At 43.3% G+C, this 27,954-nt stretch overlaps 1 protein-coding gene and 1 long non-coding RNA gene across 5 annotated transcripts in view; one reads left to right on the top strand and one right to left on the bottom strand.

Annotated features, from left to right (window-relative positions):
* Positions 1–10,702, bottom strand: part of LOC116738178 — a 30,493-nt gene extending 19,791 nt beyond the window's left edge. The window contains exons 1-2 of the long non-coding RNA XR_004343837.1: positions 10,628–10,702; positions 8,698–9,069 (exon numbers count right to left, since the gene is read on the bottom strand). This is a non-coding gene — a long non-coding RNA (uncharacterized LOC116738178). The remainder of the gene's footprint in view (positions 1–8,697; positions 9,070–10,627) is intronic.
* PROSER2 (proline and serine rich 2) overlaps positions 10,268–27,954 on the top strand; it is a 47,262-nt gene continuing 29,575 nt past the window's right edge. Inside the window, exon 1 of one of the 4 annotated variants that reach the window (XM_030321369.2) lies at positions 10,268–10,315. The gene's annotated coding sequence lies outside the window, so the exon portion shown is untranslated. Of the gene's footprint in view, positions 10,316–10,457; positions 10,610–10,660; positions 10,732–11,086; positions 11,206–27,954 lie in introns of those variants that run through there. The other 3 variants (XM_030321367.2, XM_030321368.2, XM_030321366.2) reach the window with 3 other exon arrangements.

Here is a 27,954-nt window from a genome sequence, read left to right on the forward strand (position 1 = left end):
CACCAGGCCTCTTAAAGAGCTTAAGAAAGAAGCTTAGAGCCCAAGAAGGAAGCCAAAAGGTGAGGGCCGAACCCTTCATGGCAGTAAACAGATGCAACTGGCCCCGTGAGTGTTCTCACATCTATGAAGCACAGGCACCTCGTGCCACAGGTTGATGTCCTATTTATGAATATTATATAATCCAAGAATCTCCATGGCTTCCTACTTCTTAAGGTCACTCTTTTACTTAATATCAAAGTCAATGACTTAGGTAGTGATGATGGCAGAGCTTAGAACACATATTTGCCTAACATACCTAAGGGCACGGGGATTTGCTTTCTTACCCACACTGCAATTGATTTATCTGCTGTCCTCTGACTCCAAATGATTATACCCAGCTCTATTTTACTTCTCCTTGCTTTCCGGAAAATCCTGGGCTATGACCCTTTTCATTCCCCCAAAGAGCCCAAAGAGTGTTAAGAAGTTCAGGAGTTGCACAGGAATGCCACACAATTTGCAAACTCTTCAACTTTACTGTCAGACATCGTTCTTCTGAAGTCCCGCATTCCCACAAAGGGAATGTTTTATGTGTCTCTCCATAGACTGTGGTCTTCTGTCATGTTGTTAGCTAGCCCTCCCTGCTTCCCGCCTCTCCTGACCCTTCCATTTCCTCCTTTAGGATCCCAATCTCCTTCCTGAGATGCCAGTAGAGTACCCCTGCTTCCATATCGTGCAGAATGATTTAACTGTGTGTGTGTCTATACTCCTCCCAGCTCAAGAAATCTAAGGAGAGAGGCTGGCCTTTCACAACCAGAGAGGGTGATGGATGGGCGAATGAATTTCATGAATGAGATGCCCGGCACACAGTTTAAAACAAGGTTCCCAATGGAAACCAGAGGAGACATTCAGCTTGTTCAATGGAATGAATAATGCCCAGAGGTGGCGATTTTTCAGGTCATCGTCATAGAAGTAATATGTGAGGTCAGGCTGATGAATGTCTTTGCCCAAGGAGCAAAGAGCATCTTTGCTCTGCTTGAAAGATTCAACTTGGGGAAAAATACTTAGATGTAATGGATGATCCCAACTGTCAGAGACTGAAAATCAGGTTGGGACCTAAGAGAACACAGCTTCAGAACAGTTGTGAGTCTAGAACCCAGATGATAAGGGTTTAAGAAATAAATGGGGAGGGGGTGGCACCTGGGTGGTTCGGTCAGTTAAACATCCAACTTTGGCTCAGGTCACAATCTCATGGTTTGTGAGTTCAAGCCCCACATCAAGCTCTCTGCTGTCAGCATGGAGCCTGCTAGGGATGCTCTGTCCCCCCTCTCTTGCCCCTTCCCTGCTCTCTCTCTCTCAAAAATAAACATTAAAGAAAAAAAAAGAAATGAATGGGAGGTGAAGTGATGAAGGCAATACATATGTTTAGCCTGCTATATTCTTATGTGAATCATTAGCAAAGTTAGCAAGCATTTTAAGAAAAAGCCAAGGGGGAAAATTCTCTTTTACCTATTTATTTGTTCCTGTAACTAGCTTATTCAAGAGTCTCAACTTGTTGGGGCATAAGCATGAATCAGTTTTATTGCTGCCAGTATCTGCCCCCAGCTGTTCTCCGTGAAATTGCCATTTCCCACAGACTAGCAGTACATCAGGGATCAGATTGGCCAGATTTAATAACTTCTCTAACAGTCTTGGTTATTAAACCAGTCTATGTCTGTTTTTCAGGTTCAGTTCTAATTATTAAAACTAACAGCAACAACAGATAGGAAATACTGGAACTCTCCTACATGCACTGCTGGTGGGAATGTACAATGATGCAACTGTTGTGGAAAGCAGTATGGCGGTTCCTCAAAAATTCAAGCACAGAATCACAGTATGATTCAGCAATTCCACTTCTGGGTGAATATACAAAACCACCGAAAGCAGATACTTGAATAGATACTTGTGCACCCATGTTCACTACAGCCTTGTTCCCAATAGCCAAAAGGTAGCAGCAAGCCAAGTGTCTGTTGACAGATGAAAGAGTAAACAAATTGTGGTATATCCATTCAGTGAAATATTATTCAGCCTTAAGAAGGAAGGAAATTCTAATATATATGTTATAACGTGAATGAACTTGAAAACATTATGCTAAGTGAAAGAAGCCAGATGAGAAAGACAGACAGCGTATGACTCCATATATATGAAGTAGGCAAATTCATAGACAGAAAGAACAGTGGTTGCCAGAGGCTGGAGGAAGGCAGAATAGGGAGTTAGTGTTTAATGGAGATAAAGTTTCGGCTTGGGAAGATGAAAAAGTCCTGGAGATGGATAAGTGGTGATGGTTGTTGTGAATGTAACAATGCCCCTAAATTATACATTTAACATTATTAAAATGATAAATTTTATATCATGTATATTTCACAACAATAAAAAATTTTTTTTTTTTCTTAAAAACTTAAAACCTTCCACCTCAATGTCATTTGCCTGGCTTATTGGCCCCCTGGAAAGCAGCTTATTGGGTCTGCCTCTCAGACAATTTGTGTTCCTTCAGGTAGAGCCCCGGAAACTAAAAGGTCCCCTTCCTTACACTCCCGTGAAATTTCCAGCTTGGGAGCAGGCACCAGTCTTCCAAATCCGTGTTCAAACCTCAGCAGGAAAGACATTCTGTGCCATGCTCCTCAAATGCTTGGTATGACTTTACCCCACTCAGTTCCTGGTGGCCTGAGGGTAACGTGGAGTAATGTGCTCCCCGTCTTGCTGAACTCCAGTCTTTCTGAGCGATTTGTCTCAGGCCCATGCTTGGCCGTGGGATGAGAGGAACCCCTTCGAAGGCAGAATTCTAGGACGCCCCCTAAGACTCCAGCTCCCTGGTGTCACATCCTTGTATAATACTCTCGAGTATCAGTGGAACCTGAGAACACAACAGGGTGTCACCTCTGTGATTACGTCACATTATGTGGCAAAAGGGATTCTGCAGACCTAAAGTCCCTAATCTCGGAGATAACTGGAAGGGAGGTTACCCTGGGTGGATACAAAAGCCATATATCCCTCCTCCCCAGCAGGGGGAGAGAACAGCCTCCCAACATGAATACTAACTGCATTTCCACAAAGCTTAGGACCCTCAAGCCTCTTCTTAGTTAGGAAATGGGGGAGGGGGCTGTTGGTGGCGGGGCCAGTTCACATTTGTTGACTGTCAATAAATCCTGAGGAAATAGTCCCTGATTAATTCCTGGTGACGTCTTGAATTTGGAATGTAAGAGGTGGTAAGTACTGTTAGTCCCTAGTTTTAATTTTAGGACAACAGGAAACACATCCCACAACATTTTATTATTCACAGTGAATGGTAGCGTGTGGTCTGATTTCCCTTTTCCTTTCCTGTTGTAATTTTTATCCTATTTAACAATCTAGAAATTGAAATAAAATATCTCAAGCTTGGGCACCTGGGTGGCTCAGTCAGTTAACTGTCCAACTCTTGATTTTGGCTCAGGTCATGATCCCAGGGTTGTGGGATCGAATCCTGCACCAGACTCCACGCTGGGATTTTTGGGATTCTCTCTCTCTCTCTTTCTCTCTCCCTCTCACCCCTTACCCCCCTTGCACTCACTCTCTCTCTAAAAATATATAAAATGAAATGAAATGAAATAAAATGAAATGAAATGAAATAAAATAAAATAAAATAAAATAATTTTTAAGTTTATCCAAGGATTGCCAGTAAGGTTTCCCCTATCCTTCCTTCCACCAATATTGAAACTTGGAAATACAATTGACACTCAGTGCCTAAGAGCCTGGTAACACCCAGGTGGCCCCGATGGGAATCAAGCCGCTGCATCTGTAAAGCTGGGAGCCAGACTGGGACTTTGCTTCCCCACAAGTGGCCACCTATCAGGTTGGGTGATTCCTTTAATCTGACTCTGACTGCAACACTAGGAAAGAGCTCATTCACAATTCAGGATATTAACATCCTCAAGTTCAGGGTCAGATCAAACAGGAAGTTCTACTGGTTCACAACAGAATTGTATAGAAAAATGTCCACCTCCAAACTTAGCTGTTGATGTAATGAAATATTTCAACTGAAATGGGTTTACAGAAGTTCAACTTCGCAGAAAGGCAACAAACGACACACATACAGTACTCCACCTACTATACTCTCTCTCCTTCCAAATGTGGTACCCGCTCTGTGACACAAACAGGACTGAGTCTCACTGAGTCCTGCTCTTACCCAACACTCACCTGAGGCTGGTGTTGGCCCGTATTCAAATCTCCTGACACCAAAAACACTCAGGAGGAATGGAGGAGGTAGTGAAGGTTTGGTGGGAAGGTGGTGAGGGTTAACAGACACCTTGCACAGGAAACTTCCTAAGACTCTCCTTTCCTTCGCTGAGGGGGGGGGGGGGGAGGCACCTGGGTGGCTCAGTCAGTTGAGCTTCTAACTCTTGATCTTGGCTCAGAGCTCATGATCTCACAGTTTGTGAGTTCAAGCCCCACATTGGGCTCTGTGCTGATGGCACAGAGCCTGCTTGGGATTCTGTCTCTCCTTCCCTCTGCCCCTCCCCTGCTTGTGCTCTCTCTCTCAAAATAAATAAACTTAAATATATATATATATATATATATATATATATATATATATATATATTTGAAAAATAAATAAATAAAAGTCCTTCCCTCGGCTGCTGCCCCATACCCAGTCTCCTCAGACACAAGCCATTTCCAAACCCTGTCGGCCTCGCATACTCCATCTGTAAACTGAAAACTAGCCAGAGATCAGCATGAAGCAAAACAAGTTGAACTTGGTCAAATTTTAACTACGAATTATGCCTTAGGCTTATCTCTGGGGAGAGATGTAGTTCATCTCACTATTGCTTTTATTTACAGAATCACTTACATTCTATCTGTGGGTCAACAGACTGTTGGTGATTAACCATTTTATCACCTGAGTCTTGTCTGTGTCTCCCCAAGCCCTCCTGGACCATAAAGTCCATGTAGGCAGGGGGTTTGTGCATGCTGTCCACCATTGTACCTCCTGGACCTTGCCCATAGTAGTGCCTGCCACCTGGGACCACAAAGAATATTTGGGTGAAGGATGAATGGGCACCATACCTCCTCTCTCCCTGTATGGACCTCATTCACTGGCAGGTCCTAAAGCCTGTCTGACCAGCACTTCCTGTTCCCCAGGGATCTTTCGGGGTCTTGCTTCTCTTTCTGAATGCTTACCATTAAGTTTCAAGAATAACTTGTTTAGGGGTGTGTGAGTGGCTTGGTCGGTTAAGCATCCGACTTCAACTCAGAACACGATCTCACGGTTTGTGGGTTCGAGCCCCGTGTCAGGCTCTGAGCTGTCAGCACAGCTTCAGATTCTGGAACCTGCTTCAGATTCTGTGTCTCCCTCTCTCTCGGCCTCTCCCATGCTTGTGTTCTGTCTCTCTCTCTCTCAAAAATAAACATTAAATTTTTCTTTTTAAAGAATAACTTGTTTACTGTTTTCTTCCATATTTGTTTCTTCTACATGTTTCTCCTTCAAAATACTGCCCGGGAATACAGACCTCATCCACTTGCTTTCAGGAAGTATGGAACCATTCCACCATCATCTTTTCTAGTTTTCCTCTAAATGTGCCACCAAAAAACCTCCAGGTCATAAATTCTTCATCTGTAGAAGTAGATTAAATATTTCTTTTTTAACTTTTTAAATGATTTCTTCTTTCTTTATTTAAAAAAAATTTTTTAACGTTTATTTATTTTTGAGAGAGACAGAGAACGAGCAGGGGAGAGGCAGAGAGAAAGGGAGACACAGAATCCAAAGCAGGCTCCAGGCTCTGAGCTGTCAGCACAGAGCCCGACATGAGGCTCCAACTCACGAACCATGAGATCATGACCTGAGCCGAAGTGAGATGCCTAATGACTGAGCCAGGCACCCCAAATATTTCTTCTTTCAAATCAAGAAACTTCACTAAGAAATCTCCTGGCAGCATAACAGCGTTCTTCTCTTTCTCTCATTGTCCATCAAGTATATATTGAATGTTTGATATAAGCCAGGCTCAAGGCTATACACGTTGGCATTTACTGTCTCATACAGAAATATAATATTTATTAGTTCTTGTTGATTTATAAAAGTAATATAGAGTCATAGCAGAAAATTTGGAACATAAACAGAACCATAAATAAGAATCATGTAATCAGAGCCAGAAACAGTAACTGCCATCATTTCGACAGATTTCCTTCTAATTTTCCATACATACGTGCATTTTCCAAGTATGTGGAAATGTATTTCCATGAAATAATAATTTACATATAATTTTGTAATGTTCTTCCCCCCCTTAACAATATTTAGATATTTTCTTGTAGCCACAAAAAATTCCTCATTTTGATTTTATTTTTAATTCTTTGTTAATGTTTATTTTATTTTTGAAGGAGAGAGAGACAGAGCATGAGTGAGGGAGGGGTAGAGAGAGAGGGAGTCACAGAATGCGAAGCAGGCTCCAGGCTCCGAGCTGTCAGCGCAGAGCCTAATGCGGGGCTCAAACTCACAAACCATGAGATCGTGACCTGAGCCAAAGTCAGATGCTTAACCAGCTGAGCCACTGCAGCACCCCAGAAAAAATCCTCAATTTAAAAAGCTATTAATATTTTATTTCTCTCCAATTTTGGATATTTGGTTGTTTCCAATTTTGTGATGTTATAAAAAGGAGACAGCAGGGGCGCCTGGGTGGCGCAGTCGGTTAAGCGTCCGACTTCAGCCAGGTCACGATCTCGCGGTCCGTGAGTTCGAGCCCCGCGTCGGGCTCTGGGCTGATGGCTCGGAGCCTGGAGCCTGTTTCCGATTCTGTGTCTCCCTCTCTCTCTGCCCCTCCCCCGTTCATGCTCTGTCTCTCTCTGTCCCAAAAATAAATAAACGTTGAAAAAAAAAAAAAAAAAAAAAAGGAGACAGCAGTATATATCCTTAGGCACACATCTTTGTGCTCGTTTCTGACTACTTCTGTAGAATTCCATACGGATACGGAAACATATGATCAAAGTGTATAAACATTTTTAAAGCTGGGAAATATTTTATAAAATTGCTTTCCAGTAAAGTTATATTAATTTATGCTTCCACTAATAGTATATAAAATTTCCCATTTCACTGCACCCCTGCCATTATTGAATATTAAAACTTAAGAAACTATTTTCTAATAGGGATACTATATACAATTTAAAATTTTTACTTTTTCAATTACTAGCTAGTCCAAACACTTTAAAATATAATACACACAGAGAGAGGGAGCTAATCAATTACTATTTTTGTGGTAATTTCCCCATTGAGTTTTTTAAGTTTTCTTGTCAATTTATGGGTATTCTTGTATTGAGGATGATATTAACTGTCAGATTTGTTATGCATAGTTCTATAGAGTTTTTTTCTTTCCAAATTTTGTTCACAATATTTTTAGTTGTCAGGATTAAAAATTTTTTATGTAATCTAGTCTAATGGCCATTTCATCTATGATTTTTCCATTTCTTTTCTTCCCTCATCTTGAGATCACACAAATATCTGACTAAATTTCCTCCTAGTTTTAAAATTCTTTAATGTAGCTGAAATTTGTTTTAGCACATAATGAAAGGTAAGGCTTACAGTGAGTATTTTTTCAAATTACTAGTTTTCTAAAGCCTGTTTATTGAGAATCTGTCCTTTTTAAATTTATTTTAGATGACTCTGTCATCACATCTCACAGTCAACACTATACCAACACTATCCTTTTCTGGATTATTGATTCTATTCTATTATTTGTATCACTCAACATCTGTTACTGTTCTATTGACACTTTTAATTATTATAGTCCTGAACTATGTTTCAATTAAAAACGGTCCAATTTATCATATTTTTCTCCATTTCTTAACTCTTCTCATCTGCTGTTTATTCAGGTCAATGTTAAAATAATTTTGTTTTCAGGGTGCCTAGGTGGCTAAGTTGGTTGAACGCCCCACTTGGGCTCAGATCATGATCTCATAGTTTGTGAGTTCAAACCCTGAATTGGGCTCTGTGCTCACGGCTCAGAGCCTGGAGCCTGCTTCAGATTCTGTGTGTGTGTCTCTCTCTCTCTGCACCTCCATTGCTCACACTGTCTCAAAAATAAACATTAAAAAAAATTTTAATAATAATTTTATTTTCACCTTCCCCAGGGTCGGTGTTAGTAGCCTCGTTGTACAGATGAGGAGCTGAGTCTCAAATAGGAAAAGCAGCTCAAAATTGTACATCCGAGTGGCAGAGGCATGAAGTAAAATCATTTCTTCTGGATCTCCTCTTTCAGCTCTAAAATGCTATATTCTTTTAGTAAAGAAAACATGAAAATTACTACCCATTCTTCTTTCGTGTGTGCCCCCTCTAGTGGCCATCACGGATATTGCAGTTTCTCAAGTGGACGCTACACAGTAACTATTTTTATAAAACAAAAATGTACGTTCAGCTTAATTTTTCTAGTTTACTTCAAAAATTTTCATGACACAAAGTTCATAATAATATTTGTCTAATGTTTGGGGGTCATGGATTGCCAGGATTCTCTTAACAAAGAGCAGCCTCAGAAGACATATAAAACTCCAGTGAACATAAAGTAAAATTTTATAAATTCCATGGCTTTTAAAGTAATAACAATAGGAGATACAAAGACTTACCAGATGTTTCTTTGTTCCTTTTTTCTCCCTTGACGTCATCTAAGTACTTTCATGAATAACTCTTTTTAAATTACCCCTCTAAGCTATTTCTTGTCTTCTTACCTCTCATTGTGTTGTTTAGTCCGTTTGTGTCATTCCGTGGGCACAGAGGTGCCTAGACAAGGGTGCACCGGGGACTGGAAGCCGGTCTGTGCTCAGGTAGTCACGTGGCGGCCCTGGGTAGGTCTGCACCAGCTCGAGGAAGGTCCACCTGTTTGTAATTCCCACAAAGCTCTGGGGTGTGTGCTGGCCAGGGGCTGGGCTCATGGCCCCAAAGCCACCTGCTTGAAACTTTCATCCCTGTTCATTTTCCACCTCTTTTTTTTTGGTGGTGATAGTGGTGTTCGGTTGGTTGGTTTTTTTGCCTTCTTCTTTTCTTCTCTTCCTTCCTACTCCCATCATCCTTCAGCTTCTTCCTTTTTATCTCTTCTTCATCTGTAAGAAAAGACAGAGTAAAATTTAATTTCTACACAAAAGATAATGTGTAAATCGGAGATTTTAAGTAAACTTTAAATTTTTTTTTTCAACGTTTATTTATTTTCGGGACAGAGAGAGACAGAGCATGAACAGGGGAGGGGCAGAGAGAGAGGGAGACACAGAATCGGAAACAGGCTCCAGGCTCTGAGCCATCAGCCCAGAGCCTGACACGGGGCTCGAACTCGCAGACGGCGAGATCGTGACCTGGCTGAAGTCGGACGCTTAACCGACTGCGCCACCCAGGCGCCCCAAGTAAACTTTAAAAAAGTAAGCCAAACATAAGTTTACATATCATGAAAACTTAACCAAGCAAAAAGCACAATAATAAAAAGAAAAAAAGGGACACCTGGGTGGCTCAGTAAGTTAGCTTCTGACTTTGGCTCAGGTCATGATCTCGCGGTTTTGTGGGTTCAGGCCCCACGTCGTCGGGCTCTGTGCTGACAGCTCAGAGCCTGGAGCCTACTTCAGATTCTGTGTCTCCCTCTCTCTCTGCCCCTCCCCTGCTTGTGCTGCCTCTCTCTCTCTCTCTCTCAAAAATAAATAAACGTTAAAAAAATGTTTAAAAAAAGAATTCTGGGAAGCACTTGACAAAATGTCTTTTTTCTTTATCCGAAATCCTTAAAGACAAGGGTTACCTATATTACCTCTCACTGGCGGGTGTTTAATATTTAATTTTTACTAAGCCAATTCATGCTAAATGAATTAGTATTTAACACAATATGTTCAAAAATAAATAAATAAACAGCAGAAAGCTTAGACCCATTATTCATCAAGGATTAAGGACCGGCAGTATTGATTCCCTCCTGGATTGGGTTCAGAAAGGGGCGGATAATAATACTTGCCTAATTAACCAGCATGTTGGGTAGATTAAAGTGCTTTGTAAACATTAATTAAAGATGCAGGGAGTTAGTTGAGGCCAATGTGTTATTAGTGAAAAAGGTGTCTCTCCTTTAATCAGGTCCGTCTTCCTGGGGAGGGCAAAGAAATGAGCTAAGGACGAAGGTATTGGGGCTCGGCCCTGAGCGCCGCCGTGACTCAGTCATTCCGTGCGGCCACTTCCTTCCCCCGTTTTCTGTAAAATGGGGATGCGCGCGCACACACACACACACACACACACACACACACACACACAGCGTTTCGGAACACGGGTTTCAGAATGCCTGCCGGCTGGGTGCACAACCAACCCTACAATTAATAAAGCCCGGTAATTCTTGCTTTCTCCCTCCCTCGAGAGCTGTGCCGCCCCGTGGAAACACTGGTCACATTAGCTCTCAACAACTTAATGAAAGCCTTCCACCACCGGCTATTAACCTCAGTCGTTATTTCCACAGCCACGGAGAAGAAAATAGCACCGAGCAATGGGGTCAGGAGCCCCGGGAGGAGTTTCTTCGCCTCTGTGGACCTCAGTTTTCCCTCGGTGCAAAAAGGGGCACAGAAATCAGGGGCTCGTACTAAGGATTGCCTGAAATAACGTGTGCGTTACATGGCTCCTCCGAGGGTAATAAATAGTCCGTACTTGGGAGTTACTATCGAGTAACACGCCCTCTCAAAGCTGACGACGACCCTGTCGGAGCTCCAGACGCAGACCCTATTGCTCTTCTCGGCGGGTGTAACTCGAAGGTGGCGCCGGGGGAGGGGAGGGTCCCCAAATTCAGACCTCGCGCGGCGACCGAGGACCCCTTCGAGAGGCGGCCGCGGGGCAGCTCCGGCGCGGGGACCTGTCCCTTTAAATGCCCCGGGCGCGCGCTGAGCGTTTTGGGGGGCTGAGCCCCGGCGGGGAGCGCGCGGCGGGGCGGTGCAGCGCGCAGGAGCGAGCGCGCGGCGTGTGGGGGAGGAGGGAGCGAGGGGCGGGGGTGCGAGGGCGCGGCGCGGGTGGAAGCGCGGGACGGCGAGAGCGCGGCCGGCCTGTGAGCGTGCGGTGGGGAGCGCGCGGCAGAGGTGCGAGCGCCGGGCGGCGGCGGGAGCGCGCGGCCGGGCGGCCTGGGACTGTCGGCGAGGCGCGCGCGCGGGCTGACCCGGGAGCGGACGGCGCGAGGGCTCCGGGTCGCGGTCCGGGTGGGCACCTGCGGTCCCCGGGGCGGAGGCTCCTTCCAGGTGAGTTCGGACCGTGCGATCCCCTGCTGGGTCCGAGAGGCGGGAGGGTGCCCTGGCAGCCGGTGACCTCGCCTGGCACGTCGGTGAGCGGGGCGCCGTTTGGAGTCTGTAGAGGGAGGCTTGGGCTCGGGTGGGTTTCGGATAGACGAGGGTGACCCATTTTTCTTGTGGCCCGGTTCTCTGTACTTCCCACGCTGCCCCGCCGGTGCCCTGGTTGCGTGGATCTCTTCTTGCGCGCTGCTCCCCTCCACCTCGCTTGCCCAACCTCCTGGAAGTTAGGAAAGACGCGCAATCCGAGGGACCGTAGTCGACCCGGTGGCCTCACCTACGGGAAACCCAGTGCCTCCCTTTGGGATTTCAGGGATTCGGTTGCGCCCTAAGTTGGGGAGGTGGGGAGAACGCGGCTATTTTCGGCTCTGAGGATGTCCTGTTTGGGGGGCGCAAGGTAGTCCGAGGCACGTGTTTAGCTTTGGGCGCAGAGCGGTTACGAGTTGTCCCTAATATCCTTCCCCTGTCCCCACGGCCCTTCCCCGGAGTCGTTCCAGGACTCGTCGCCTGCCTTGCCGCCGCGGTCCTCGAACTCCCGGGAGCTCTGCTCCTTACCGTTGCGGAGAGGAGGGTGGGAGGCCAATATTGACAGGAGGTAGCCAAAGCCACCTGTTAAGCTTGGGTCCTGCGCGAGTGACCAGTAGATTTTTGTCCCCACCCCCACCTCCGCCCCCCAGGCCCGGATCACCAGCAGGTAACCGAATCAAGTGGGAATGCGTAGGATCTGCAGTGAATCGGGGCCGGAAGGGATTAAAACAGGAGAAGAAACTGTGGCCGAAATGATGCAATTTAACAAAAGGCAATACAGTAAAGTCCAGTATTTCTCCAAGGCTTTTTAAGTTTCCCAGTATTGTTTTACGGAGTCTAAATTTAAGCATCTAACTTTTTTTTTTTTTTTTTTTTTTTTAACCGCAGGAACTAACCTCAGAAAACTCTTTAACTCTTTGCCAGGCAGGATAGTTGGTACACAGCAGAAAACTTTAAAGGAAAGTCATTTTTTGTGTCTCCCTCCCCGCCCCCCAGCAGAATAAAACAAACGTTCAGGTCTGTTGCAGGAAGACTGTAGGAAGAAAGTTCCTTCTGGCTCTAATTTTAATGGAGAACATTTTTTCTTTTAATCTGTATTTCTGAAAAATACAGAAACACCAAGCCAGGTGTAAGTGTAAACTTGAGAAAGATGCTCACGGAAGAGATGTTTATTAAAGATACTTTTCTACTTTATTTTTCTAAAGCACTGCATACTTAGGGTTCTAGCATGCACTAAAAAGTTAGCCCTCAAAGTTCCATGTCTGAATGTTACAGATTGTTTTTCTAGGTGGAGGAGGTATTTTCGTTCATGAGGCCAATGTGGAAATACAAACAAATGCCCTATTTACTTGGGATTGGGTGGGAAGGACGGAAGTTGTCTCAAATCTTTCTTGCCAGACTTGACAGCGTATGTATGGAATCTTGTGTATTTTCTTGCCCAGACCAATAAGAGCCACTTTTAAGTGACTGGATAGGTTCCTTGGTAATGGCGTTTCAAATGAGCTTTTCTTTGAAAATTTTGGACACTAATAATCTAAAAGCAACACGTTTTCTCCATTACTAAATATCAGGAAGGCAAAATTAGAGTAATATTGGCTAGTAATAATTTAGAGAAGGCTGGAAAGACGAGAGATGCTTTTAAGAAGATTGGAGTGTGTCAGACTCTATGACAGTCCCCCTTTGCCTACTTTGGTGCAGGGGCTAAGTGTTCATTAATTCGTTCAGCGATATTTAGAGACTGACCACATACACCAGGCTGAGTTCTGAGTTCATTCTTGGGCACACAGACATATCTAGATAACAGCCATATGGCCCAGACTGATTAAAATCAGATCAAGTAAGCCTTCATCAGGAGCTGAAGATACACCTGGCCCTGGTTCCAACATTCTCAGACACCTAAGGAGCCTGTAGTTGGCACCCTGTGTTGATTCTAACGATCATCTCAAATAACTAACCCCATGAGGTAGAGTGGAGCCTTGAAGCCTGAAGGGAGAGAGGCGAAAGTCTTGGGTGAAGCAGAGCTAAGAACAGGGGAGCCTCTGGAACAGAAGTTCAGGTGCACCTTATCTCACGGTTGCGGGACAGCCGCCAGGGGCATGGAGGCCATGCGGGGGTAGGTGCCAGGGAATCCTAGGAGCATCCCAGAACTTGAGCTCTTTGCTTCGCCGAAGGGCAGCATTGCATTTCAGTTTCCGTTGCCCTTTCTGGTCGTGATGCTGGTGGCTTCCTAGCTGCCTGCGTGCTCTGCGGACGGGCCCTGCCGCTCTGCCCGTGAGACACCGCAGCACGCCCCGCCTTGAGTCGTTGAGTGCGTCTGCTGGCCATTGCAGAAAAGCCTCTGTCCACACTGGCACAGCAGGATCACTAGAGTAGACTCACTAGTAGTAAGTAGCCTCTGTGGAGAGCCGCAGTGAGGCTGCGCCTCTCAGTAACGCCCTTGTCCCCATTCTAGACTCGCAGCATTAATATTGAAACCTATTTCAAGAAAGTAGGTGCTGGGTTTATAATCCATGCGGTCAGGATTCGTGGTAAAGGAATGTGTAGGGCAGAACATTCCCCCTTGTTGGAGAGAGCGGTGATAGCACTTTATGAATGCAGATCTTCAGACTGGATATTTCCAAAGATCCTAGCACTGTGAAGACTTGAATCTCTTTATTTCCTAAATTGTACTAAATACATATATATTATCAAGTTTGTCATTTTAAAGTGTACACATCGGTGGCATCGAGTACACGCACATTCGATGTGTTTGAGAAGAATGTGTTTTCTTTAATCTGTTTTCTGTAGAGTGGCATGTGGGTGGCTCAGTCGATTAAGCCTCAGACTTTTGATTTTGGCTCAGGTCATGATCTCACGGTTCAGGAGTTCGAGCCCCATGTCGGGCTCTGTGCTGACGGTGCAGAGCCCGCTTGGGATTGTCTCCGTCTCTCTCTGCCTCTCTCTCTCTCTCTCTCTCTCAAAAATAAATAAATAAACATCAAAAAAATGTTTTCTGTAGAGATCTGCAGATATCCACTGAATGAACCTTATTAATTGAATTATTCCTCACTAACTTTGTGTCCACTTAACATGTCAGTAACTGAGAGGGGTACAAGAGGTCCCCGACTTGATGGTTTTTAGACTTGACGATGGTGCAGAAGTGGTACACATTCGGTAGAAACCATACTTGGTATTTGGAATTTGGATCTTGTCCCGGGCTAGCGACCTGTGGTCAGTCCTCCCTCGGATGCTGGGCAGTGAGACGCAGCTCCCAGGCAGCCGGCAGCCGAGGACAGACATCCATCCACCGACAACCCTATCCTGCCATTCTGTTCTTTGAGCATAGTGTTCAGTACATTATGTGAGATACTTAGCATTTCATTATCAAGTAAGCTTCGTGTTAGAGGATTTTTGCTCAACTATAGGCTACTCTGAGTGTTCTGAGTACTTCTAAGGTAGCCTCGGCTATGTTTGGTAGGTTCCATGTATTAAATGCATTTTCAGCTTAAAATATTTTCAACGCAATATGGGTTCATTGGGATATAATCCTATCATAAGTCGAGGAAGATCTATATCGAAAGATACCACTGTAATGGGGGCTTTGTCAATATCTCCTTGTATATTTTTTAATGTTTAGTTTTTGAGAGAGTGAGAGTGTGAGTGGGGGAGGGGCAGAGAGAAGGAGACACAGAATCCGAAGCAGGCTCCAAGCCCCCAGCTGTCTGACGTGAGGCTCGAACCCTTGAACCCACGAACCCCAAGATCATGACCTGAGCCGAAGTCGGACGTTTAACTGACTGAGCCACCCAGGCATCCCTCTATCTCCTTGTATTTTAAGCTAGAAAATATTCTGAGTCTTTGTGCCTACTACTTTATATGTTAATATCTAACAATGTGCATTTATAAGTTTACATTGGTAGACAATACAGTGTCTAATAGGAATTGAACTTTTACTATTACATAGTTATCTTCACCATTAATGAGGATTTTGCCTTAAAATCTATTTCGCCTGATGTAACATAGCCAGAAGTGATCTTCTCTGAATATTGGCTTGGTGTATCTTTTCCCATCCCTTTTATTTTCTTTTAAATGCCTTTGCTGAAGTATAACTGACATTCAGTAAACTGCACTTATTTAATGTGTGAAAAAAGAAAAAAGTAAGTTCACAATGTTGTGCAGCCTTCACCACTATCTAGTTCCAGAACTTTTACATCACCCTGAAAGGAAACCCCATTCCTTTAAGCAGTCCCTCCCCATTTCCTCCCTACTCCAGCCCCTGGCAACCACCAATCTGCTTTCTTTCTTTATGGATTTCCCTGTTCTGGATATTTCATATAAATGGAATCATACAGTATGTGGTCTTTTGTGGCTGGCTTCTTTTACTTAGCAATGCTTTCAAGATTCATCCATGTGATAGCATGCATTGGTACCTCATCCTATTTATTTATCTATCTATTTATTTATTTATCTATCTATCTATCTATCTATTTATTTATTTATTTATTTAAGACACAGAGCGTGAGCAGGGGAGGGGCAGAGAGAGAGGGAGACACAGAATCAGGCTCCAGGCTCTGAGCCATCAGCACAGAGCCTGATGCAGGGCTCGAACCCACAGACCACAAGATCATGACCAGAGCAGAAGCCGGACGCTCAACTGACTGAGCCACCTAGGCGTCCCATACTTCATCCGTTTTTTAAGTGGCTGAATAATATTTCATTGGATAGACCACAATTTGTTGACCCATTTATCAGTTTGTAGACATTTGGATTGTTACTGCCTTTCGGCTGTTGTGAGTAGTGCTGCTATGAACATTTGTTTACTAGTTTTTGTTTGAACGCTTGTTTTAACTCTTTGGAGGTCTGCACCTAAGAGTGAAATTCCTGAGTAAGATAGTAATTCTAAGTGTAACCTATCAAGGAATCACCAGATCATTCTCCATGGCATCTACACTATTTTATATTCTTGCCAGCAACACGTGAGGGTTCAATTCCCCCACGTCCCGCCAACATTTGTCATTTTCTGTATGTGTGTGTGTTTGTGTTTGTGTGTGTTTAAATTGCCATCCTTGCGGCCATGAAGTGGCAGTTCACTGTGGTTTTGATTTGCGTTTCCCTAATGACTAATCGTGTTGAACAACTTTTCATGTGCTTGTCAGCCACTTAACAGGTCTTCTTTGGAGAAATAGCTTTTCAAGGACTTGATTCGCTTTTGTGTTAGCTTTTATATTGCCAAAATCTTGCATGTGAGTGAGTGTGGTTACTTTTTTTAGGTTTATGTATTTATTTATTTTGAGAGAGAGAGCATGCAAGTCGTCGTAGGAGCAGAGAAAGAGGGAGAGAGAGAATCTCAAGCAGGCTCCTCGCTAAGAGACGTGGGGCTCGAACCCACAAACCTTGAGATCATGACCTGAGCCGAAACCAAGAGTCAGGCGCTTAACCGACTGAGCCACCCAGGTGCCCCAGTGTAGTTATTTTTATAGGGCTTGGTTTGTGTGTTATGTTCCTTCTGAAACCTTCATTCTGTTGTTTTGGGTTTGTTTGTTTTTCTCCCCGGCCTCTTTTTGCAGGCTTCTGCTGCTCCTCCCAGGAGACTAATGTTCTGACTAGAGCTTTGAAATATTTAATATTCTGCCCATTTTAGTTATTGTTCCAAAGGCCTCAGGTGTTCCTTTGTTCATTCAAGCAATATCTGTAGCCTGACCGTCTGCACTGTGCTGTGCCCTGAGCTAGTCACTGGGTGTACAGACATACCAGTCCTTACATGCTTCTTTTTTGATGTCTGCAGCTACGTTTTATTTTATTTTATTTTTTAATTAACAGATTAATAGTGCCTGACGCAGGGAAAAAGAGCAGCACTCAGCTGGAAGTGAGGGCGTCTTCCTCCTATTTTCTAGGGTTCCTCACTTTGCATTTCTGGAACTTGGTTTGCTGGTCTGCGGAATTTCGGGTAGGACTAAATGACTTCTCAGGCCCCTCAGACCTTGAAACTAAAGAGGATAAATTAAGGATTCGTGACCGCTTCCTTTTACAAACCTAATTCTGTGAGTGTACTTAAAATAGTTTACGTTGCCCAATTTTGCTTCAAGAAATTGTCTCGTGTTGGGGCGCCTGGGTGGCGCAGTCAGTTAAGCGTCCGACTTCAGCCAGGTCACGATCTCGCGGTCCGTGAGTTCGAGCCCCGCGTCGGGCTCTGGGCTGATGGCTCAGAGCCTGGAGCCTGTTTCCGATTCTGTGTCTCCCTCTCTCTCTGCCCCTCCCCCGTTCATGCTCTGTCTCTCTCTGTCCCAAAAATAAATAAACGTTGAAAAAAAAAAATTAAAAAAAAAAAAAAAAAGAAATTATCTCGTGTAGGAAAAAAAGATGCATGTGCTTTTATGCTAGACTATACCCAGGCGAGTTTGGTCACTTGCTTCCTTCCAAAATGGTGCGCTTGGTATTTTTTCCTGTAGAGATTCAGAGGGTTTGAGGAACTTTAGCGAACATTTAAGTTCCTACCATGGTAGGCACGATGGGGAATATAGAGAAGGATAAGGTGTGGTCCTTGCCTTTGAGAAAGCGCTGACCTAATAAAGGAGGTAGATAAACGTCCATAGGAATCCGTAGCAGAGGCCCACTGCTCTCTTTTGGGAGCGGAGGGCAGAGATGCTCTTTCCTTCAGGGCATCAGAATACCTGTTGGAGGATGTAATGGTGGAGCTGGGCCAACAAGGGGAGGCTGCTGGAAAATCAGAATGATAGAAATGTGGATTTGGTTACAACACTGAGGAGTTTAGCCTTGTGTCTGAGGCCATGAACCACGGAAGGCGTGCGGGTTGGGTTATGACAGCAGGTCCCGTCTTCTGGCTTCACTGTGGCGTAGACGTCTGTATACCCAGGGAGTAACTTGACGTTGAATGGGATGTTCAGGGTTGAGGAAGGGAGGATGGAAATAGGAGATAAGATGGTACAAACAAGGGGATGGTGCCAAAGATGTCAAATCTTGAATAGATGTTTTGGTGCAAGAAGAGTTTAAAAAAAAAACAAAAACAAAAACCCCACCCATTATTCCAGAGCAGAGAACGAAGGACCTGGACCCAGCTCTTTCTGACTTGCCAAATCGACTTACGGGTTTCAGACCATAGTTTCCTTGTATGTTAAATTGCCCTCCACACACCCTAGATGACCAATGACTTTGTTGACTGAGCTCCTACGAGTGCAGGCAACTTCACTTTACGAATCAGATGTCTTTACAATGTATGCATGGTGAATATATTGTGTAGTGGGCATTCTTTTTTTTTTTTTAATTTTTTTTTAACCTTTATTTATTTTTGAGACAGAGAGAGACAGAGCATGAACGGGGAGGGTCAGAGAGAGAGGGAGACACAGAATCTGAAACAGGCTCCAGGCTCCGAGCCATCAGCACAGAGCCTGACGTGGGGCTTGAACTCACGAACCTCGAGATCATGACCTGAGCTGAAGTCGGACGCTTAACCGACTGAGCCACCCAGGCGCCCCTGTGTAGTGGGCATTCTTTCTGCCTGCAGACTCCTTGTGTGATGTTAGAGGTGTCTTCAGAGAAAAAACATTTTAGTATCAACATGGAGTAAAACCGTACTTACACTACAATTTCATTTTAAAGAATACTTTTTTTTTTTTTTTTTGCCGTGGCTAGTTATCAGTTCTATTCCAAGAACGTTAGGTTAACCAAGTAAAATTACCAATGTTCAGCTATTTTTGACCTACACAAATGGCAACTTTATGTGATTTCAATTTAATAACGGTGGGCTTGTTAGACCCTTCCCTTTTCAACCCCTGTAAGCATGCAGTCAGTGAACTTGGAAAACTCATGTAAAAACAGTGTATTTAAATATTGTTTATTTCTTAGCTAATTCCCATTTTACTGGGATGTAAGTTCTTACAGAAGGTGTTCCCAGGAAGTGTCTAAGAAGGGAGCCTCTGTCTATATATCCAAGCAGCAGGGCTGGCTATAGGAGGTCTTGGAAGACGGAGTTAAATGTCCCAGGCAGTGGGTGGGTTGACCCAGCAGGATGTCTTGTGTGAGCTTTGCTCCCCCCTGGCTTGGATTTAGATCTGTACGATCTGAGATAAGCTTATGTCAGATCTCTACTTCCAGTCTAACCAGGTGTTATAAACACCAATGCTACATAAATGTGCATTACCTCAGCTTTACTTTTGTTGTGAGGATGAAAGAAACATTCAACTAAGAATTTTTAGTTTCTCAGAAAAAAATAGCATTATACAATAATAAGACATAATTATTACTTCTAAGTAAGAAGTATGACATTTTATCTCCCCATTGTAGCATGTAGTGGGTGCTCTGGTAATATTTGCTGAATAAATTCAGAGAAAGCACACAAACTTGTTTAACAAAAGTAGAAGTTAAATGGGCATTTTCTTCTCTTTTACAAAATTTGTTTAAGGGGAGCCTGGGTGGCTCAGTCGGCTAAGCATCTAACTCTTGGTTTCAGTTCAGGTCATGATCTCACGGTTCATGGGATCGAGCCTGGCATCTGTGCTAACAGTGTGGAGCTTAGGATTCTCTCTCTCTCCCCATCTCTCTCTGCGCCTTCTCCCCATCCCCCCCCCCCTCAAAAAACAAAATTAAAATAGAAAAAAAATTTTTTTAATTTAAGAATCCAGAAATGCAATGGGCGTATAGAATGTCACTTTTTTTTTTTTTTTTTGATGAGCTAAGAATAAGAATAGAACTAGATTTTGCTCTTGTTGAAGCTTTTCTGTTTGCTTCCTCATGTTGTGTGGGTCATTCCTTTTTGTCACAAGGAACTCCTCTGAAATGTAGTCAAGGTTGTTTTCTTTTTTTTTTTTTTTTTAATGTTTATTTATTTTTGGGAGAGACACAGAGTGCCATTGGGGGAGGGGCAGAGAGAGCCGGAGATGCAGAATCTGAAGCAGGCTCCAGGCTCCAGGCTCCCAGCTCTCAGCACAGAGCCCAATTTGGGGCTGGAACCCATGAACCCTGAGATTATGACCCTAGCCGAAGTTGGAAGGCTTAACCGACTGAGCCACTGAGCAGGTGCCCCATCAAGGTTGTTTTCAGATGAGGTTTCATTTTGGGAAAATCTAATTTCCACATCTTCTGTTCGGTGATAGGAAAGGGACGGTAGGAGGCCCTCAGGGCCTGTTAACCCAGCCTAGCTAGGTGAGGCCTCTACCCTGAACTTGTTTGCTTAAATGTAGGCGCATCAGTTACTCTCATGTGCTGCCCGCCCTCAGTAAGTTACCGTCTCCTATAAATAGCTGAAACACTATTCACAGTTGAGACAGTCTGAAATGAATCTTGGCTTTTGACGTGGTTCAGAAAGAGCTTTTCAAAAGAAAAAAAAAAAATCTAAATGAAAGCATGGTAATTGTTCTGGGGAAGTAAAATTACCAGTCTTTAAAATGTATAATTGTATTTAATACCCTTGAGTGCCAGTTAGAGTTGAAGGCCCTAAATTCTTACAGAAGATGTTTTAGTGGGAAGAGGAAGAAAACCAACTCAGAGGAAAAGCAAAAATTGCATGGAAAAGATGCTGAACTGTTGACTGCATCAACAATTTAAAATTCCAGAATAAAACTAAGTCTCTACCCCCAGCACCGACCAGCTTCTGCCTGAGGAAGATTTTCCTTTGATCTTCAGGGCTGGGGTCCAGTCCCAGTTTGCCAGTTGGCTTTCTGAGTATTTTTTGGAAGCTTTCTTGTCTTTCCAAGGTTTTTGTTTTCTCAACATTGAGAAAAGCCTCTACTAAAGAATAGTTACTATGTATCTATTTTACTTCAGCCGCTTATTTGTTAGGGGCTTATTTTTTAAGTTAATTTTGGGTGTGGATTACACTTACAGATGTACACATGCATGCATTTATACTGATATTTATTACATGTTAATACTGGGAAGCATTACTGGTTGGGTGAGTCTAATGTATTTATTGGCACCAACTTTTTAACAGATCATAATTTGTGAAGCTAAGTGAAGCATCTCCTCTATGGCTGTATTTAAAGTTACTTCCCCTGTGCTCTTCATTTGCCCTTGACCGAAATATATATGAAATATATAGGTTGAATGAGAGTACCTTGTCCTAAATTTGACCGCTTTGGTCTATGGATATGATAAAGGATGGGTCACCACAACGAAGTTACCATGTTTTATTTTTACTTTATGTTTAGTTATAATTTTGAGAGCGAGAGGCACAGAGAGAGAAGGAGACAAAGAATCTGAAGCAGGCTCCAGGCTCTGAGCTGTCAGCACAGAGGGCCATGCTGGGCTCGATCCCACCAACATCGAGATCACGACCTGAGCCCGAATCAGAAGCTTAACTGACTGAGCCACCCAGGTGCCCCCGAAGTTATGATGTATGAAATAACTCCTAAGTGTTTAAACTTTTATTTTTTTTTCATATTTTATTTTTAAGTAAACTCTATACCCAACGTGGGACTTGAACCCACAACCCCAAGATCAAGAGGTGCATGCTCCACCTACTGAGCCAAGTGCCCCTAAGCTTTTCTTTAAAAAAATTTTTTTTTCAACGTTTATTTATTTTTGGGACAGAGAGAGACAGAGCATGAACGGGGCAGGGGCAGAGAGAGAGGGAGACACAGAATCGGAAACAGGCTCCAGGCTCTGAGCCATCAGCCCAGAGCCCGACGCGGGGCTCGAACTCACAGACCGCGAGATCGTGACCTGGCTGAAGTCGGACGCTTAACCGACTGCGCCACCCAGGCGCCCCAAAGCTTTTCTTTTAGATCAAAGGTCTGATTTAAGGATATTATAACTTAAAAAATAATAAGATGGTTTTAACATGTAAATTTTGTTAAGGACTGAATAGTCTCTATTTTGTGGCAAATGTTTTCCAAAGTCCTGTGGTTACACTGAAAAAGAGGGACAGAGCGAGCAAGTTTTGCTCACGAGGCTCTTGTAGTCTAATCGAAGAAAAAAGAATTCCCTGCATAGCGAAACCGGATGTGATCCGACGCATCAGAGCGACCAAGAGATAGCAAGAGGTCGTCAACGAGAGGTGAAATACAAGCAGTGGGTCCTGAAGGAGCCGGTGGAGGCCAGTGATGAGCAGCAGCAGGAAGCAGGGTTTGAGAAGGTCTGGTTGCGGTTCTGAGCGAGGCTTTGGAGGAGAGCAACAGGGGAGCCCGTCAAAACCTGGCTCAAGCCTGCCCAGAACATTAGGCGGACCAGGCAGATAAAATGTTTCTATTGTAGCAAACAGGGTGGACGAGACCAGGTTGGGCCGGGGCTGGAGGCGCCGTAAGCCCCGTGTTACAGACAGGTGGGTCCCTTGGCAGTACAGATGGGGAAGCCGAAAACCTCCGAGCTCTGGCGGGCCTGTGGTGGGAGAAGTAATCCTGGGTTTGAGAAGGCTTGTTTCGGTCCTTGCAACTCACTGGCGAAGGCTGTCCTGCGTGTTTTATTTTTAACAAGGATATTGAGAGTCGACAACTCGAAAGAGCATGTGCAGGACCAGCAACGGCTCCACGCCGCGTCCCTGTGTGCGTCTGCGCGGGCGCGGCGCGGGGCGCAAGGCGGAAGCGGAGCTGTTCTCAGAGACCCCCACGTGCTGCGATACCCGCCGTGAAGTCGTTTTTAGGGAGTCAGCCTGGTACATTATTTTTAGGGGAGAAATGAAAGGGTTCGTTTAGCCTGAGAATTTCTGTTAAAGCCCTAATTAAGTTGAATAATAGAAAAGAGAATATCTGTATTCAGTTTCTGTCTCACTTCTGGATTGGGTTAATAAAACAATAGAGGGAGCGCCTGGGTGGCTCAGTCAGTGGACTGTGCAGCTCTTGATCCCAGGGCTGTAAATTTGAGCTCCACTTTGGATGTAGAGATTACTTAAAAATGAAATCTTAAAAAATAAAATAAAATAAAGGGGCCCCTGCGTGGCTCAGTTGGTTAAGCATCTGACTCTTGATTTCAGCTCAGGTCATGATCTCACGCATGGTTCCCGGAATCAAGCCGTGAGTCAGGCTCTGCACTTGACAGCATAGGGCCTGCTTGGGATTCTCTCTCTCTCTCTCTCTCTCTCTCTCTCTCTCTCTCTCTCTCCCCCTCACCTGAGCTTGTTCTCTTTTTCTTTCAAAATAAATAAACTCAAAAAAAAGTAAACAGTTGGTATCATTCATAGCTTCATCTTCTAGTTAATTTCTTGTTATAAAAAACTCATTTTTAACACACACTATTTATATAAAAGTAGGAATTAAGGCAGAACCAGATAGGAATGAAAAAAGTAGGACTCCTGCCTTTTTTGTTCGAGTAAATCAGAGCTAAGTGCCTATCATCTCCTTTTGTGTTCAGATGAATGAATGTTGTGCAGAGCTACTAGCATTAAGGCCAACAATGGCTATTTTGTGTTTACTGATTATTTCATCTAGGAGTGTGTACATTCCAGTAAAAATGGCTGTTCTCTTTATTTTCACCCACTGCTTAACCATATGAAAAAGCCCATTCATGATAATGAGCTGTGGTGACTCAGAAACAGTTCCCACTGTGAAACTCGTTCATTTTTAATGTTCTTGAAGGTCAGAACCTCCCCCCATACCTTTGAAAGCAGCTTGGCTTTTAAGTCATCATATTGAGATTTCTTGGGAGAGAGCTTTAAAGATAATTAGTTTCCTAAGATTGTTTTCCTATGTTTTGGAACAAGTCTTTACAGAATTCCTGTGAGTGGACGTAGGGGGACTGAGCTGACGGACTCAGTGTGGAGAGTGATTCTGCCCGTTACTCATAGGTGTGCACACTGACCCTCCCTCCTGCACAGCCTGACGTGGGAAGGGGGCTGTCTCTAGGATTATTTCTGTCCCTTTCCCAGCTAAGCTGTGCTTCTGCTGGCTGAATCTTAGCACTGTTGGTAGGTGGCATCTAGACAGAGTGAGGGTCTGAACCACAGGTCCGTGGGGTTCAGCATCCTAGGACACAATCCGGGTCTTTTATGAAGAGTTTACCCTGGTAAAGAGTGGGGGCAGTTCTCTTTTTTAGAAAGTGTCACAAAGGCACACTGAGCAAAATTAGCTCCACATCACTCGGTTAAGATGGATAGTTTTTCCATTCATGTTCAGCACTAACAAAGGCAGCGATCACCCTTGTGGTTTTGTGTAGCCTGTCTGGAGGGCATCTGAGTCTTTCTTGTAAGGTGTGATTCCCTTCCCCCACCTAGTGGGTATAAAGCCGAATAGTTGAAGGTGAGGGAACTTCATATATTTGTTCCAGCTTCGATTCTTCGGTAAACTGGATCAAATCAACCTTTCCGTGGTTAATTTCGAGCTAAATTGTAATCCAAGAAAAGTTTATCTTAAGTGGTTTCTCCTTCCTTTGAAAGCACTTCCCTCCTGCATTGCCTTGGGGTTTCTAGACTACACAGGTCTCTCTTCTTCCATCATTAAGTCGGAACCCATCTGTCCCGCATCGTTTCCTTAGATGCCGGACCTTTCACACGTTTCCCAGGTGATCCAATGATCTGATGAATCATTCCTCTCCAAACTTCCAGGTCATCTTCCTTTTCTGTTTCTCCAGCAGTAGGAGTGAGGTACAAGCAGGTGTATACTCTAGGACAGTCATGTGCCCACCTGTCCCTGCCACTGGCCTGTGTCCCTGGGTATGAGTGTAAAATACAGTGTTTTGTATGGGGGGGGGGGGAAATTTATGTAAATGGAATTGTGCTAAGAATCTGATTATAACGTTTCACTGAATACATTTCAAGACTTCTCCCTGCCACTGTCCAGTTGATTGCTTCTGACTGGTATACAGTATTGCATAGGAAAAGCGTCTACCAGGGTTTGATTATTCTTGGAGTCCCTAGTGGGCGACGAATCTAGATTCCCACCAGCTCTACTCCACAGCAAGCAAAGTTCCCCTGTATTCCTGGAGAATTCCCACGGCGTAGACTGAGCAGTGGGATTTTTGGATCATAGGACGTAGTTTCACTAATTAAGCACTGCCAGACGGCTCCATGGAGGGGTGGTATTAATTTCACAGTCCCCAACCATGCTACATGAAGGTTCCTGTTGCCCCACATTCTTGCTGGTATTTGTTATTTTTTAGTTATCTAATTTTTACCAATCCAGTAGGTATAAAATAATGGCGTATGGTAGTTTTAATAGTTAATAGTTTTAACTTCTAATTCTTTTGTTCACCAGTAACATTAAACATCTCTCACTTCTTAGTCACTTGGATTTCTTCTCTGTGAACTGCTTAATCATATTCCTTATTTATTTTTTTCCTGATGAGTTTCCTGTCTTGTTACTGTTGGTTCACAAGAATATTTTGTATATTCTAGCTATCAGTTCCTTTTATGAGAGGGTAAACCGTCGTCTACCAGCCTGCCTCTTTTCTGTTAGCATTGCTTATAGTGTCTTTCATTTTTATGTAGATAGATTCATTGCAATTGCAATTTTCACCTGAGGATTTGTGTTTTTTGAGTCCTCATGAATAGAAATATCAACGGAGCAGAATAGGAAATTCAGAAATAGAACCTACCATGTAAACATTTAGAAATAACATTTAGTATTTCAAAACAGTGGAAAAATGCATTTTTCAATTCATGGCATTTGAGTAACTGCATAACTGTGGGGAAATAGAGCTCTCCTTCACACTTCACACCATGTAAATTCAAGTTGGATCCAATCTTTAAATATGAAAAGTGAAACCATAAAAATGCTAGATAGAACATATAGGAAGTGTTTTCTTGACATCCTTAGATTAGGAAAGGCCTTTCTAAGTCTGCAGAACCCATGAGGTATAAACCAAAAGATTGATGAATACAACTTTATAAAAATAAAAACTCTCCAAGTTAAAGTACAAATTAAGAAATATAGGAGTCTTCTGGTTGCTCGTGGCTCTTTGTTTTTCCGAATACATTTTTTCTCCTTTTTTTAAGTCTCTAAAAAATTAGAAAACCAGCCTGTTGGATTTCTCTAAGAATAGCTCTGTTGTGATTTTGATTATTCTATTAGCTGCACTGTCCAATAGAACTTTCTAGGATGATGGAAATTTTCCAGTAATTATTGCTTGACATACAGCTAGTGCAGCTGAGGGACTGAATATTTTAATTTAATTTTAGTTAATTTAAATTTAGGGGCTCCTGGGTGGCTCAGTCAGTCGAGCATCCGACTCTCGATTTTGGCTCGGGTCGTGATCCCAGGATTGTGGGATCAAGCCCCACATGGGGCTCCGTGCTGAGTGGAGCCTACTTGAGATTCTCTGTCCCCCTCTGCCCTTCCCCCACTTGCACTCGGTCTCTCTCTCTTTCTCTCTCTAAAAAAACAACAAAACAAAACATTACTTTAAATTTAAATAATCACATATGACCAGAGTTCATTGGACAACCCACATCTATAGCTTCAGTGCAATTCAATTTTAGGAGAACAGCTCATTTCTATGGTATTGACTCTTTTAGTCCTGAATGTGGTTATCTCTTTATTAGTTCCTTACTGACTTTCAATAGCATTTTATTATTTTTTCCAAAAAAGTTTGCACATTTTCTGTTAAATTTATTTTTTTTGTTACACCTGTTTCTAAGTAATATATACATATACACATATATTCTTTGTGCAATTTTGTTTTATATTATTATTTTTTATTTTATGTTATTTTAAATGTTTTTTTAGTTATTGTTTCTGGCTAGCATATAGAAATTGACTTTATTATATATTAATTTATATCTAGTGACTTTGTAAAACACACTTGTTGATGCTAATAATTTATGAGATTTTTGGAGTTTTCTACAAATACCATAATTACCTGTAAATACTGACATTTTTGTTTCTTCCTTTTTTTTTTTTTAAATTTTTTTTTCAACGTTTTTTATTTATTTTTGGGACAGAGAGAGACAGAGCATGAACGGGGGAGGGGCAGAGAGAGAGGGAGACACAGAATCGGAAACAGGCTCCAGGCTCCGAGCCATCGGCCCAGAGCCCGACGCGGGGCTCGAACTCACGGACCGCAAGATCGTGACCTGGCTGAAGTCGGACGCTTAACCGACTGCGCCACCCAGGCGCCCCTGTTTCTTCCTTTTTGATCCTTATGCATTTTTTTTCTTGCCTTATAGGTGGGGTAGTACTTAAAATACACTATGCAGTAGAGGACAGCAGTGGTAATAATGGGAATGGTTTTAATGTTTTGTCATTAAGAGTGATGTTCCCTGTAGTTTTTGTCATTAAGTGTAATGTTTGCTGTAGTTGTTTATAGATACCTTAAATTTGGGTTAAAAGAAGTTCTCCCCTCATCCTTTGTAAAGTTTATAAAAAATTTTGCCTAATATTAAATTTGTCCATCACTTCAGCTATGCTAAATCTTCTGTTTACCCCCATCCACTTGAGTTTTTAAATTGCTATGAATTTTTTTTTCTTTAAAAAAAAAAGTTCAATTTGGTTCTTTTTTAAATTACCCTGGTCATTTTGTATGATGGGACAGTGTCCTTCTGCCAGGAAGAGAGAGTCCTCGGAGGTATTTTCATACCGCATTCCGCATCTGAAAACCATTTGAACGGGCCAACCAGGCTATCTCGTCCAGCAGACCCTGGAAATGAGGGTTTCTCCATGGGGCTTTGCTTACCTTCTCTCGCCTCGTAGCTAATCAGTAGGCTTCTCCTAGTCCTAAAAGCAAAACAAAATAGGTAAACAAAACCAATGAGTCAAAATACCTTTCTCCAACCCAGTAGTTCCTGTAGCTACTGCCTTTTTGTCCTTCCTGTCA

This window comes from Lynx canadensis, chromosome B4 (genome assembly GCF_007474595.2).
Source record: "Lynx canadensis isolate LIC74 chromosome B4, mLynCan4.pri.v2, whole genome shotgun sequence".
In the NCBI taxonomy this organism is placed as follows: domain Eukaryota; kingdom Metazoa; phylum Chordata; class Mammalia; order Carnivora; family Felidae; genus Lynx; species Lynx canadensis.